We start from the raw sequence: 13,955 nt of genomic DNA, 5'->3' as shown, positions 1-13,955 counted from the left end.
TTGACCATAAGACTCATGTTTGTATTGCCCAGGAAAATCATTTTAACCAGCCATCTCTTACATCAGTAACAGTGCCCAAACTGAAAACTTAGTTCTTAGGGCTCTGGCCCCAGTCCTTAGAAAAAACTGACCTCATTCCTATGAAGCTGAGCAGGATGGTGGGTGGTTTTATGGCCTAAATGTCTTTGTCCCCCAACCCCAACATTTATGTTGAAATCCTAATCCCCATGTTAATGGTTAGGAGGTGAGGCCTCTGGGAGGTGATCAGGTCATTAGAGTGGAATTCTCATGAATGGCATTAGTGCCCTTATAAAGAGATGCCTTCTACCATGTGAGGACACAGAGAGAACCCGGAAATGGATCCTCACCAGAATCTTCTGGCACCTTGATCTTGGACTTCCCAGTCTCCAGAACTAAGAGAAAAAAATTTCAGTTGTTTATACACCACCTAGTCCATATTATTTTGCTATGGCAGCCCAAATGTACTAATGGGCTCAAGGATCAAACTTCATCTGCTCTACGCTGCCTGCGTCATGCCCCCAAAGATAACAGTGGCACCATCCTGAGGCTACTGGAAAGCTGTGAGAAATGGAACATAGCCAGGAGCAGGGGAGACAAGCACAGACAGGTAGGACTGACACCTTTCAGACTTGGAAGCGTCAGCCAGCAAAGACTAATATCTTCTCAGCTAAAAGGTCAGACTTGCTCCAGACAGCTTGAAGGCTTCCCAGGTGTGAACTTAAGACTTCATGTGGCTGGGCATGGTGGCTCATGCCTGTAATCTCAACACTTTGGGAGGCAGAGGCAGGAGGATTGCTTGAGGCTAGATGTTCAAGACCAGCCTGGGCAACATAGCAAGACCCCATCTCTCCAAAAACTTAAATCAGCCAGATGTGGTGGTACGTGCCTGTAGTCCTAGCTACTAGGAGGCTGAAGCAGGAGGAGCACTTCAGCCCAGCAGATGAAGGTTGCAGTGAGCTAGGATTGCACCATTGCACTCCAGCCTAGTGACAGAGTGACACCCTGTCTCAAAACAAAAACAAAACAAAACAAAACAAAAAGACTTTATTCCAGCTGTGTCTGTCTCACCCACACCCTGCCTCTGATATCCCCTTGCTCGTCAACTGCAGACAGTCACATTATTCTCTACCTCCCTGATTTTTGCCTGCTTGTTTGTGACAGTTTTGGGTCGGCCCTAAGGCTTTCACTTACAGATCTTCAGTCCTTTGACCGTGCCTTTTGCTTCAGTGTATATACCATCACGATTTTACATTTACACAGGCTAATTTATGACAGGCAGTACTTATGTAGCATTTACTTTGTGTTAGGCACTTTTGGAAGCACAAAATTATGTTTACTTAAAGCAGAGCAAAGTCGTGTTTCCTTAAACCAGTGCGTCAATCCCGGACAGCTTGTTAATTACGAAAATCCCAGAGTTTCTGATTTTATAGGTCTGGAGTGGTGCCTAAGAATTTGCATTTATAACAGTGTTGATACTTCTGGTCTAGGCACCAGACTTTGAGAACCTGTGTTATAGAATGTCAGATAACCTGTAGGTGGACTTGTTAGAAAATGCTCTTGTATGACATTGAAAAGGCATGCAGTAATCTTTTTTGCGTTACTTTCAACTGGGATGGTTTTCCTTAACAGAGGAAAAGCTGAACTGAACTATTCATTATAGTTGTCTATCAAGGATTGGATATTGAGAGATCATAGCACTCTGGAGCTGGAACATCAGGTGTTTCCCAGGAGCTTCATCAGTTGGACTTTAGGGTGGAGGGAGAGGCTAGGGAAATGCACCACCTTAGGTGAGTACCTGATGTGTGTCAGGCACTGTATTGGGCACTTGGCCGCCATAATTATCTTATGGAGTCAATCACCCAGTGGCAATTGGTATTATTCTCCCATTTTGCAGATTAGGAAACCATGACTGTGGCTTAGAGGGCAGAGGGTCTCCAGCAGGGCTTCCCAATTGGTATGCTGGAATGAGTAATGAATGTATGCTGAGCTATTGATCTTCTCAGTGCTGGTGGTGCTGGGCCGGGCCCCAAGGTGCCTGGAGCACCCTGCCTCTGTCAGTTTACCCCCAGGGTACTCTTGTCACAGGACAGACCCTCACTGAGCTCAGATCCAGGGGCAAACACTGCTCCTCTATCCTCTGACACTCATAGCTCTGCGGGTGAGGGGCAGGACTCAAGGAGTCCTCAGGAGCCTGCTCATGGTCAAGGGCAGCATTCCTGCAGGTGGAGGACACTCAGGATTAAGGCTGAGGCTGAGGGGCTACACTGGTAAAAACCTCCTGGGTACCTTTGGGGAAAGCAAACTCCCTTTCAGGTATAGAAACAAAAGTTCTCTGATGATGCTTAAGCACCACACCTTAGGTTACGGCTAAGAGAAAGCAAAACAGGACCCTCAGTCAGTCATTCCAGCTCCATAGAGCTGCCTCTCAGTGAGGATGAAACATTGTCAGACTTTGTTCTTGGTGAACTGTGACAGAAATGAAGATGTATGACCCATACTTCATTAGTGTTTTTGTTGGATGATTGGAGCTCCCTATATCTTTATCTGCTGGCTAAGTAGTTTGGTGTCTGCACAAGGCCCAAATGCTGTAGCCAGATCCCCGGAGAGTCAATGGCCTATATGTTGGGATATAGTTTAAGTAACTCAATTGACTTTCAGTTGTTGAAAGCATTGATTTTTTTAAATTACACTTATGGTTTAAGACCCAAAATAGCTTTGGATAATAGAACACAGGTTGCACTATTAGTCCTTTAGGCAACTCTTGACATATTCTTCCCTCTAAAAGGGCCAGTTACTACATTGGCTAATATATTAGGAGCTTCTAGTTCAGGCCTAAGATTTTCATTGATATGATTTAAGGACAATTGATGCTTAGATTCTTCCACTGAGAAAGTAACTTCAGGAGATTCTCGTGTCTCCACCAAGGTTCCAGGAGATATTCTACACAAATAAGACATGTCTGGGGAGCTTTGCAGCCTTTTCTGTTTTGAATATGATCTGTGATCTGCTGACCTTTTTGTTTCCTTAGGGACTTCTGCTCTCAGAAACTTCCTATGAGCTTGTACTGTGGGGAAAGGAAGGCATTTCCAGGGAGACAAATCATTCTTCATGTTTGCATAGTGCTTTCCAGTCGTTAGTGTTACAGAGAACATTAAAATATTTTAGGCTGATCCTGCTGTTAAAAGTGAAGAATTGAGTTCTAAGGAGGCTAAGTGATGATCTGAAATGTCACAACAGGAGGCAGGGCCCATGATTATAAATCCAGGGTCCTTGCCAGGATGCAAGACTAATCTATTTATGGTTAGGGGATACAGGCTCCATTAGGTCCATTGAGAGACACTCTTACTAAGTTTTTACAGGTACGTTATTTCTCTGCTATCTTCATGCATAGGATTGGGGTGGGGAGTCAAGGTCACACTCAAATGAGAGTGTGAGAGAGTAACCACAGCTCCCCTGCCTCTCCTGTGGCAGGTCCGAGAAGGCTATGGAGAGGTGCCCCTTTTCCCATCATCCCTCCCCCTCCAATTTGGAAAGAAGTTCAGGAAACCAACGCTAATGAAATCAACGTTAAATAGATTAGCTCTTTCATTGACTTAAGTGGTCCAGCTGAAGAAATGTTTGGGAACAAAATACCAGAGAGGCAAGGTACTTACACAATTAAAATATAAACAATATAAGGATTGTGACTGAGTGGCCTGTCTCTTTGAGGTGACTCTTAGATGAAGGGCAGCCATATGTACTGACAAGGAAAAACCAAAGCTGGACAGTAATTGAAGTGGTAAAGACAGATTTCTGTTCATGACTATCTCACTAGGGGAAAAGATACCTCAGTGTAGAACTGGATTCAATTCTGAAGATAGCATAGGCAAGTGGGAGTTTATAGCCAGGAGGAAAGTGGGGGTTGGTGGGTGGGATAAGGGGGACTCTGGCTAAACAGGATTCTTGTTGAAGACAGGGCAGAGTGATCAGGCATCACCAGGGGATGGTGGAGGATGAGGAACCCAATCATATACAGAGAGATATTAGACATGGAGGGTGGGGGATTCTGGCTAAACCAATTTAGCAGGGTTCTTGCTAAGCTTGTCTTTTCAAGAAAGTATACAGATAAACTTAGGAGAATAAGATTTGGCTGGGCGAGGTGGCTCACGCCTGTAATCCCAGCACTTTGGGAGGCTGAGGCATGTGGATCACGAGGTCAAGAGATCAAGACCATCCTGGTCAACATGGTCAACAAATTCTCTACTAAAAATACAAAAAATTAGCTGGGCATGGTGGCGTGTGCCTGTAATCCCAGCTACTCAGGAGGCTGAGGCAGGAGAATTGCCTGAACCCAGGAGGCGGAGGTTGCGATGAGCCGAGATCACCCCATTGCACTCGAGCCTGGGTAACAAGAGTGAAACTCCATCTCAAAAAAAAAAAAAAAAAAAAGATTCAGGAGCCTGACTAAAGTTTGGTCAAACAAAGTACCTTTGTCAGACCAAGTCTGGGAAAGGAAGCATATAAAGCTGGACAGCATTCGTTTTGACCCGAACATCTAGGCCACATGACTGGCACTGGTTACACAGATCCACCCTGGAGAAGAGAGGAGGGCATTTAATAGCTTCCTGTGAATGCGTCTGTAAAAGTTTACAGAACATGTACTGTGTTCCAGGTGTGGGTGTACAGACATGAATGAAGCCTCATGGCCCAGTCTCTATGAGTTCTCAGTGAACAAAGAGATGAGAACTTGGGAGCTAGAAGGGAGGTGGTACCCAGGGTGAGAGCTGGTACTGTCAGCTCAGTGGGGGTTGAGAGTGATTAGGCCTGTCTCCTGGGGCAGGGCAACTGTGATCTCATTACATCTGCAGCCTGCAAGGCTCAGTTCTGCTATGGTCTCAGAGGGGTCACCCTATAATAGCTCTTGGATTCACACCTCCCTGTTAATGGATTTCAGGTTCATAAAGGTACTTAGTTGGGTTACAGGAGTCCATAGACTTTATTCCATACCCCGTCCCTTGCTAAGAATCTAAGAAATTGCTTCAAAGATCACATTTTCAGCCAAATGTCAATATGTCTAATCTGAAATCTGAAGATAATTTGAAATCAATGCAATAGTTTTCCCATCCTTGAAAGTATGACTTTAGGCATTGTTACCTAAAAGGTCTTGCTTAAAGCAACCTGCGTCCCAAATCTCTTTATTAGGAAAAGCAGCTGACATTTCTTGATCACTTACTCTGTGACAGGCATTACATATGCATTAGCTCATTTAATCCTCCCGAGATCCCTATGGGTAAGTCCTATTATTACTCCCATGTTACAGGTGAGTAACTGAGGCTAAGAGAGTACATGAGTAGCCCAAAATCACACAACGGGGAGGTGGATGAATGGGGATTTGTAACTCCTGAGCCCATGCTTTGAGTCCAAGCTGCTTATCACCACATTAAACTGGATCTTTACCTGAAATAATGCAACCCCAAAACAACTTCATGTTTCAGGGTTTCTCAGAGGAGTAGAAGGAGCTTCTCAGCCTTATACAAGTGTGTAGCTTGGAGGAAATTATGCTTACCATAATGTTCATTATATACTTTATAGTTTGAAAATGACAACAACGGCCAGGCATGGTGGCTCACGCCTGTAATCCCAACACTTTGGGAGGCCAAGGCGTGTGGATCACTTGAGGTCAGGAGTTCGAAACCAGCCTGTCCAACATGGCAAAACCCCATCTCTTAAAAAAAAAAAGAAAACGACAATAATAAAGATTCTCATACAACCTTCATGAAGGGAAGGCACACATCCGTAATGTCCCAGGTGGGAGAAGCCACAGGCTAAATGTAGTATATCCTTGGGTGTCATTAAAGGAAAGGCAGCAATGAAGTGGAGAATAATTTCCCTATCTATGAGGTGGGAGGATTAACAGTACCTGCACGATAGGGTTACTAGGAGGGTTAAATGAGATGCTGCCTGTCTAAAGCTCTTGCACTGTGCTCCATAAATATTACTGGTTACTTAAAGATTTAGGGAGAAGATAGGTAATTTGACTAAAAAATCAAAAGTACGCTTTTATTAAAACATAGGTATGGATATGGCTAGAATACAAACCTTGTCTGTAATTTTTTTTTTTTGAGATGGAGTCTCTGTCTGTCACCAGGCTGGAGTGCAGTGGTGCAATCTCAGCTCCACAAACTCCGCCTCCCAGGTTCAAGCGATTCTCCTGCCTCAGCCTCCCGAGTAGCTGAAATTACAGGTGCGCACCACCATGCCCAGCTAATTTTTGTATTTTTAGTAGAGATGAGGTTTCACCATGTTGGCCAGGATGGTCTCGATCTCTTGACCTCGTGATCTACCCGTCTTGGCCTCCGAAAGTGCTGGAATTACAGGTGTGGGCCACTGCACCCAGCCCTTTGTCTATATTTTAAAAGATGTAGCTCAAACTTCAAATACATTTGATGCCCATTATGGGGCCTTTTCAGGGTATGCCTCAGACATCTCTCTTGCTTGCTTTTGGGGAGAGCCCTTTCTGAATTTAATGGCTTCGATAACTGGAAAAGGTTCAGCTTATTTCTCTCGAGATGTAAATGAAGCCCTTGAAAACTGGACACCTAATTTGGCCCATTTCGAAGTGGTTGTTTTTTAGGACTCCCTTGTCTAATGAAAGTAGGAAGGTTTCAGACAACCGGGAGAAGGCTGGTGGGAGGGATTTGGTCTCCAGATACCATCTAGGAAGGGAGCCCCACCCTCCTGTGATCCTTTCTACGAAGACTGGCAAGGCCGAAGAATCCTGGTTACTTCCATTTCCTTTAGAGATTAGTGGTAAAACACAACCAAACACTTTTGAGAAACAGGATGACCTAATACCATTATTTCTTTTCTTCAGATCTCACACCCAGAGAGATGGTGCTAGTCCTCACAGTCATATAAAAAATTAGGATGTAGGCTCACACCTGTAATCCCAGCACTTTGGAAGGCTGAGGCAGGAGGATGAGTTGAAGCCAGGAGCTTAAGGATGCAGTGAACTATGATAGAGCCACTGCACTCCAGCCTGGGTGACAGAGCAAGACCCTGTCTCTTAAAAAAAAAAAGAAAAGAAAGAAAATTAGGATGTGATCTAGAGATTCAAACACAAGTCTTCCAAGGTCTGGCCTTGTACTCTTTCCACACTAGACCTCTTGCATCTCCACAGAGCTCTTCTGGACATCACGGCTACCAGCTCTGGATGTAGACCTGAGATCGAGTCCCTTTTACAGGTTGCATGACAGTGGAACCTTTCATGACTCTGTTACAACCTCTGTACCCCCATCCCCAATCCCCAACTCTCATAAATGTGGGGACTAAAGGAGATGATCTATTTAAAAGCTAAGCACAGGTAGGGCCTGGGAGAAAGTAAGTCTTGAGAAGATACCAGTTGTTCATATTCTTTCTTGTAAGTAATTTAAAGAACAAAGAAGTGTATTTTGGGATTTAAAGGGATGGAATCTGATGGTTTTTCAAGTCCACATCCAGGGAGTTACTGCCTTCTCACCTCATTTGGAAGCTGCTCAGAACTGACCTGACTCGGAATGATCCTATGGAAAATTTGAAGTGTTTCTGCAGCATATAAATCCCTGGCAAATATGTAGCAATAACACCTGGGTTAAGGACGCTGGAGTTCTTGATATATCTTTCCAACCAATGCAGGTGGCATATTCACCAAGAAAAGGGAAGTGGCTATGTGGCAGCCTCGTGCCCCGCTGGGTGAGACTTCTGTGTTGGAGGATGACTAGGCTGGAGCCAGTCTTGGTGTGCAGTTCCACATGCAAGTCATTGCACTCAGGAAGACCCAGATTGCAGGGAGAAGGTTTTACTCAGCAGATGAAAAGAAGCAGAACCTCCCATGTTGCTTACTGCTTCCGGGAAGATCACCCGGTCCAGGAACCCACCAGGAGGCTGTAGGTCCAACATCCCCAGGTGCTGGCCATTAAACAGGCCTCCTGGACTGCCTCTAACCTGGTTTATAAAGGAAGTCAGTCCTCTGGAATTTCTGACAGGTTTTCAAACACCCAGGTTCAGGCAGGGTAGAGAAGCATGCTGGGCAGCAAGGAGTCCTTGTTCTACTGAGACAATTTGCAGACTAGGAGTAAAGGAAGAGCAGTAAAGAGAAAACTCCATCCCTGGCACACAGAGGAAGCTTGCATCTGACCACAGGAAGGCTGGAACACCACTTGAATTTGCTTAAGGAGGATAAAAGCATCTCCTGCTCATTGTCTCCTTTGTTATCAAACTATCTAGGGGAAGAGGGACGGTTTTTATCCACTTAAACGACCCGTAAGGAGATTGGATTCTGTACCCATAGAGGCCACATGTGCAGGCTCAGGTGCGTGTGGGCATACCAAGCTCCAGGAAGGCTGACTCGAGGCAGATGCCTAGCTGGGCTTTAAACTGTGAGACAAGAGATCACAGTGGGACAAGACAACAGGGGGATCCCACCTGGCTCCTCCTAATTGTATTTATTACAAATGAGATGAGTGATGAGTTCTAGTCATAAGAAGTAGACTTGGAAGACAGCCTAGGATGAAGGTTCTCTTTTAACTCTATTCTGACCAGTACACGCTTAATAGTCAGGACTGATGTAAAGATTCCACCCTTTTCTCCCCCCTCCCATGTTCCGGGTTCTGAGTAGTTGGAGGAAGAGTCTACAAAGCCAGATTATTTTTGGCCTTTGAGTCGAGGCTGAATCACCCCTTCCCTCACCCTTTCCTTTGAAACTCACAGTCCTTTTTATTCTCTGGGTTCTCCTGGGAGCTGCCCTTAAACAAAGCTTGCTCAAAGCTGCTCCATCAGCAGGATGTCAGCCCCAGGTCAGGCAAGGAGTATGGAGGCGGAGTTGACCTGCTAGTATGAAGAGTTTAAAGGAACTTAAGGCTGTGCGTGGTGGCTCACACCTGTAATCCCGGCACTTTGGGAGACCGAGGCAGGCCGAGGCAGGCGGATCACTGTCCGTCAGGAATTTGAGACCAGTCTGGCCAACATGGGGAAAACCCATCTCTACTAAACATACAAAAATTAGCTGGGTGTGGTGGCACATGCCTGTAATCCCAGCTACTAGGGAGGTAGAGGCAGGAGAATTGCTTGAACCCAGGAGGTGGAGCTTGCAGCGAGCTGAGATTGAGCCACTACACTCTAACCTGGGCAACAGAGCAAGATTCCATCTTAAAAATTAAAAAAATAGCTGGTCGCGGTGGCTCACACCTGTAATTCCAGCACCTTGAGAGGCCAAGGCGGGTGGATTACCTGAGGTTGGGAGTTCAAGACCAGCCTGACCAACATGGAGAAAACCCCATCTCTACTAAAAATGCAAAATTAGCCAGGCGTGGTGGCACGTGCCTGTAATCCCAGCTACTTGGGAGGCTGAAGCAGGAGAATTGCTTGAACCCAGGAGGCAGAGTTTGCAGTGAGCTGAGATCACACCATTGCCTTCCAGCCTGGGCAACAAGAGTGAAACTCTATCTCAAAATAAATAAATAAATAAAATTAAATTAAAAAAAAGAAAGTAAAGGAACTTAAGTACCTATCAGTTCATTCATTCGTCCAAGGATTGGTATAGGCAGGATCCTGCACAACATTTGGAGGGGAGAGGGAGAACAAATCAGTGAGGTGTTTTTCCAAGGAATGATTGGTTGCTCAGGTAGACACAGAAATACCCTTTCTGTGATGAAAAATGCCCTGCACCACAGTTTTCATGACTGCTTAAGAAGGGAGGGTGTCTCTTAAAAAATGATTGAGAAGTATTTCAAACATGTGAAAAAGTGGAGTGTGCATTATAACTCATGGGTATGGACTCTGAACTCCCCGATTTAATTTTTGGTTTTATTGAATTCCACTTACAAATGTTTTTAAGGAATAAAAGCTTAAAAATGTCAGTGGAAGCCCTCCTGTGCTCTCTTGCTGTTCTCTCACCACATACAAGGAGCTGTGTATCCTTCTAGTCCTTCACAAGTAGTCTCCAAGCAGCAAAAGGAATGAAAACTTGTAAATCAGCTACTTCCATTAAAAACACTACTTTAACTTTTTTTTTCAATTAAAAACAATTATTACAAAAACAGGCCTTGTTGTGTTGCCCAGGCTGGTCTTTAACTTCTGGGCTCAAGCGATTCTTCTACCTCGGCCTACCAAAGTGCTGGGATTGCAGCGTGAGCCACTGTGCCTGGCTTCCTTTAACTTCTTCCTGTTCTCCAGGTTGGAAGCATCCTCATCTTCACCACCACTGTCACCATCATTATCAGTTCCTATAGAACTGTCATCTGGCCACCACTGATTACAATGCAGTCTCCAAGCCACAGACCCGTGGAATGGATCTGGAATGGGCCTTTAAAATCACAGTGGAGAGGCTGGGCATGGTGGTTTGCGCCTATGATCCCAGCACTTTGGGAGACTGAGATGGGTGGATCACTTGGGGTCAGGAGTTTGAGACCAGCCTGGCCAACATGGTGAAACCCTGTCTCTACTAAAAATGCAAAAATTAGCCAGGTATCGTGGCAGGCACCTGTAATGCCAGCTACTCGGCAGTCTGAGACAGGAAAATCACTTGAACCCAGGAGGTGGAGGTTGCAGTGAGCCAAGATCGTACCACTGCACTACAGCCTGCTGTATAAAAAAAAAAAATCACAATTAAAAAAAAAAAATCACGTTGGAGAAACAGAGACCCCAAGAGGTGAGGCGTTTGCATGGTGACAGCATGTATATCCAGGTTCAGAAGCTGGGAAGGAGCTGCATGATTCTGCCTAGAGGCCCAGCACTCCTGGCACAGACAAAGTACTCCATAAACCCTATGGCATGATTGTCCTTGTCAAATCCTGCCCACAGTGCACAAGTGGTTAGTGCCCCCAACTTCATCCTAACCAATGAAAATCTACCAGGGTTTATCTTGTTACTTAATATAATGAATGGGACATTTCACATAACCTCCTAACTATGAAAAACATCTGCTTGGGATCTTTACAATGATGAAGTTGGACAGAAAGTTTTCAAGAGATATTGTTAGCTAGGAGATACTTGGCCCCCAAAACTAAAGAACCCATAATCAACAATGTTTAGCATAGTCTGATAAAATGCCAAGAAGCTAGCTGCCCTGGGGTGGCACCTCCTATGCACTTAGTGAACATCTACTCTGTGCCAGGAGATCAAGAAGAATAGGATAAAAATCTCAGTCCTGTAGGAGCAGAGGCGAGCATACCTTTGCCTGGTGTGGCATTTTGAGCTTACTGGCTCTTCTGTGGGGCACAGCTAGTGGCTGCGGCAAAGAGATTTTAAAGCTCCCATGGACGGTTGGGCCTCAAAGCCAGATTTCAGTCACACCAAGTTCTAACCCAGCCCAGACTGCTTCTAGAGTCCTCAGGGGTGGGCATCAATGCCTCCCAGGAATCCAGGCTGGGCAGAGGGCCACTTGGAGGGAAGAGGGAGGTGGGGCAGAGAGCACAGGGCCGACAGATGTGAGGCCAACCTCAGAAGGGATTCCTGCTGTGACTTGTGGCTGGCTAGTCATAGCGAGATCTAATGCGGAATGAGTGTCAGGCACTGTGTTACATACACACACTCACTACCTCCTCCTAACAAACCTGTGAACCAGGAATCCCCATGTACAGATGAGGATACCAAGGTCCAGAAAGCTTAAGGAACTTGTCCAAGTCACACAGCTAAGGAAATGGTGGGGCTGAGGTTCTGTAATGACTGGTGACCCCAAGGCCCATGTCTTTTTCTTTTTTTAATTGATGTGTATAAGTTGGGGGCAGTGACGTATGCCTATAGTCCCACTACTCTAGAGGCTGACACATGATTGGGCAATATAAGGAGACTTCTCTCTTTAAAAATAAATACATAAATAATTTAAATTGAAGTATAATCTACATAAAGTAAAATTTACTTTTTTTGGCAGTGTACAATTCTATGAGGATTGACAAATGAAATACAGTTGTGTAATTGCCACCACCATAATAAACATGTGGAACAGCTCCATCACCCTCAAAACTTCCCTGCGTCTTTTTGTAATCGATTTCTTCCTTTTTTCTATGAGACAGAGTCTCCCTCTATCACCCAGGCTGGAGTGAAGTGGTGCCATCTCAGCTCATTGACTGCAACCTCCACCTCCCTGGGTTCAAGTGATTCTCCTGCCTCAGCTTCCCAAGTAGGTGAGATTGTGGGCATGCACCACCACACCTGGCTAATTTTTGTATTTTTGCTAGAGACAGGGTTTTTTTTTTTTTAAGTAAACTTTTTTTTAAATTGAATTTTAGGCTTTGGGGTACATATGAAGAACATGCAAGATTGTTGCACAGGTACACACATGGCAGTGTGATTTGCTGCCTTCCTCCCCATCACCTATATCTGGCGTTTCTCCCCATGTTGTCTCTCCCCAGCTCCCCACCCCCTGCTGTCCCTCCCCTATTTCCCCCCGACAGACCCCAGTGTGTGATGCTCCCCTCCCTGTGTCCATGTGTTCTCATTGTTCAACATCCACCTATGAGTGATAACATGCAGTGTTTGATTTTCTGTTCTTTTGTCGATTTGCTGAGAACGATGGTTTCCAGGTTCATCCATGTCCCTACAAAGGACATGAACTCATCATTTCTTATAGCTGCATAGTATTCCATGGTGTATATGTGCCACATTTTTCCTGTCCAGTCTATCATCGATGGGCATTTGGGTTGGTTCCAGATCTTTGCTATTGTAAACAGTGCTGCAATGAACATTTGTGTGCATGTGTCCTTATAGTAGAACGATTTATAGTCCTTTGGATATATACCCAGTAATGGGATTGCTGGGTCAAATGGAATTTCTATGTCTAGGTCCTTGAGGAATCACCACACTGTCTTCCACAATGGTTGAACTAGTTTACACTCCCACCAACAGTGTAAAAGTATTCCTATTTCTCCACATCCTCTCCAGCATCTGTTGTCTCCAGATTTTTTAATGATCGCCATTTTAACTGGCGTGAGATGGTATCTCAGTGTAGTTTTGATTTGCATTTCTCTAATGACCAGTGATGATGAGCGTTTTTTCATATGTTTGTTGGCCTCATGTATGAGAGACAGGGTTTCACCATGTTGGCCAGGCTGGTCCCAAACTCCTGACTTCACATGATCCTCCTGCTTCAGTCTCCCAAAGTGCTGGGATTATAGGCACGAGCCACTGTAACCAACCTCAGTCCCTTCCTTCTATTTGCCCCCAACCCCTGTACACCCAGCAATTAGTTTTCCCTTTGCTTTTTCTGGAATGTTATGCCAATGGAATCATATAGCCCTTTGAGACTAGCTTCTTTCATTTAGCAAAATCTGCATACATCCATCTTTTGTTCCTTTTTTGTTGCAGAGAAATATTACATTGTATGGATGTATCACCGTTTGTTTATCCATTCCTCAGGTGAGAGACATGTAGGCTGTGTCCAGCATGGGGGGATTATGAATAAAGGTGCATAAACATTTGTACAGGTTTTCATGTAAATGTAACTTTTCATTTCTTTTGAGTAAAGACCTAGGAGTGGGATTGCATAGCTCATGTGTCTAACTAGCCTTCAGGATGTTGTATAACTATATATTCAGGACTTTTGCAGATGTCAGCAGCCCGCTGCTGCCAGAGAAGGACATGGAGAAAAGGAAGGGTTTTTTTTTTTTACACACTTTCAAAAAACTCAGAAATAATTTTTTTGTTCCAGTGGTCACATTTTTAATATATCAAAGTGATAAGTTTATAATTTACAAAACAGTTAGTTTTGAGCTTAGATGTGAATTTCAATCTGTGATGAGTGCTAAAAACTAAAACACTACTTTTTTTTCTTTTAACTGTTTGCAATCTTAGTTTTCCCACTCCAAATAAAACTCAATCTTTACCACGCATGACATGTATATTTCTGGATGTTTTCTGTCACTGAATATGATAATGGTACTTAAACAGAAGAAGGTGTAGATCAGATTTTCTTTTTCCTT

General features: G+C 44.6%; 2 long non-coding RNA genes across 2 annotated transcripts in view; both read left to right on the top strand.

Annotated features, from left to right (window-relative positions):
* Positions 1-12,167, top strand: part of LOC144579280 (uncharacterized) — a 53,676-nt gene extending 41,509 nt beyond the window's left edge. The window contains exon 4 of the long non-coding RNA XR_013526544.1: positions 12,051-12,167. This is a non-coding gene — a long non-coding RNA (uncharacterized LOC144579280). The remainder of the gene's footprint in view (positions 1-12,050) is intronic.
* Positions 12,168-13,338: 1,171 nt separating this feature from the next.
* The window catches only part of LOC144579282 (uncharacterized), a 43,953-nt gene continuing 43,336 nt past the window's right edge, over positions 13,339-13,955 (top strand). The window contains exon 1 of the long non-coding RNA XR_013526547.1: positions 13,339-13,392. This is a non-coding gene — a long non-coding RNA (uncharacterized LOC144579282). The remainder of the gene's footprint in view (positions 13,393-13,955) is intronic.

The sequence above is a fragment of the Callithrix jacchus genome, chromosome 14, assembly GCF_049354715.1.
Source record: "Callithrix jacchus isolate 240 chromosome 14, calJac240_pri, whole genome shotgun sequence".
NCBI classification, from domain to species: domain Eukaryota; kingdom Metazoa; phylum Chordata; class Mammalia; order Primates; family Cebidae; genus Callithrix; species Callithrix jacchus.
The sequence above is the reverse complement of the archived record's forward strand: the minus strand, read 5'-3'. Positions and strand labels throughout refer to the sequence as shown.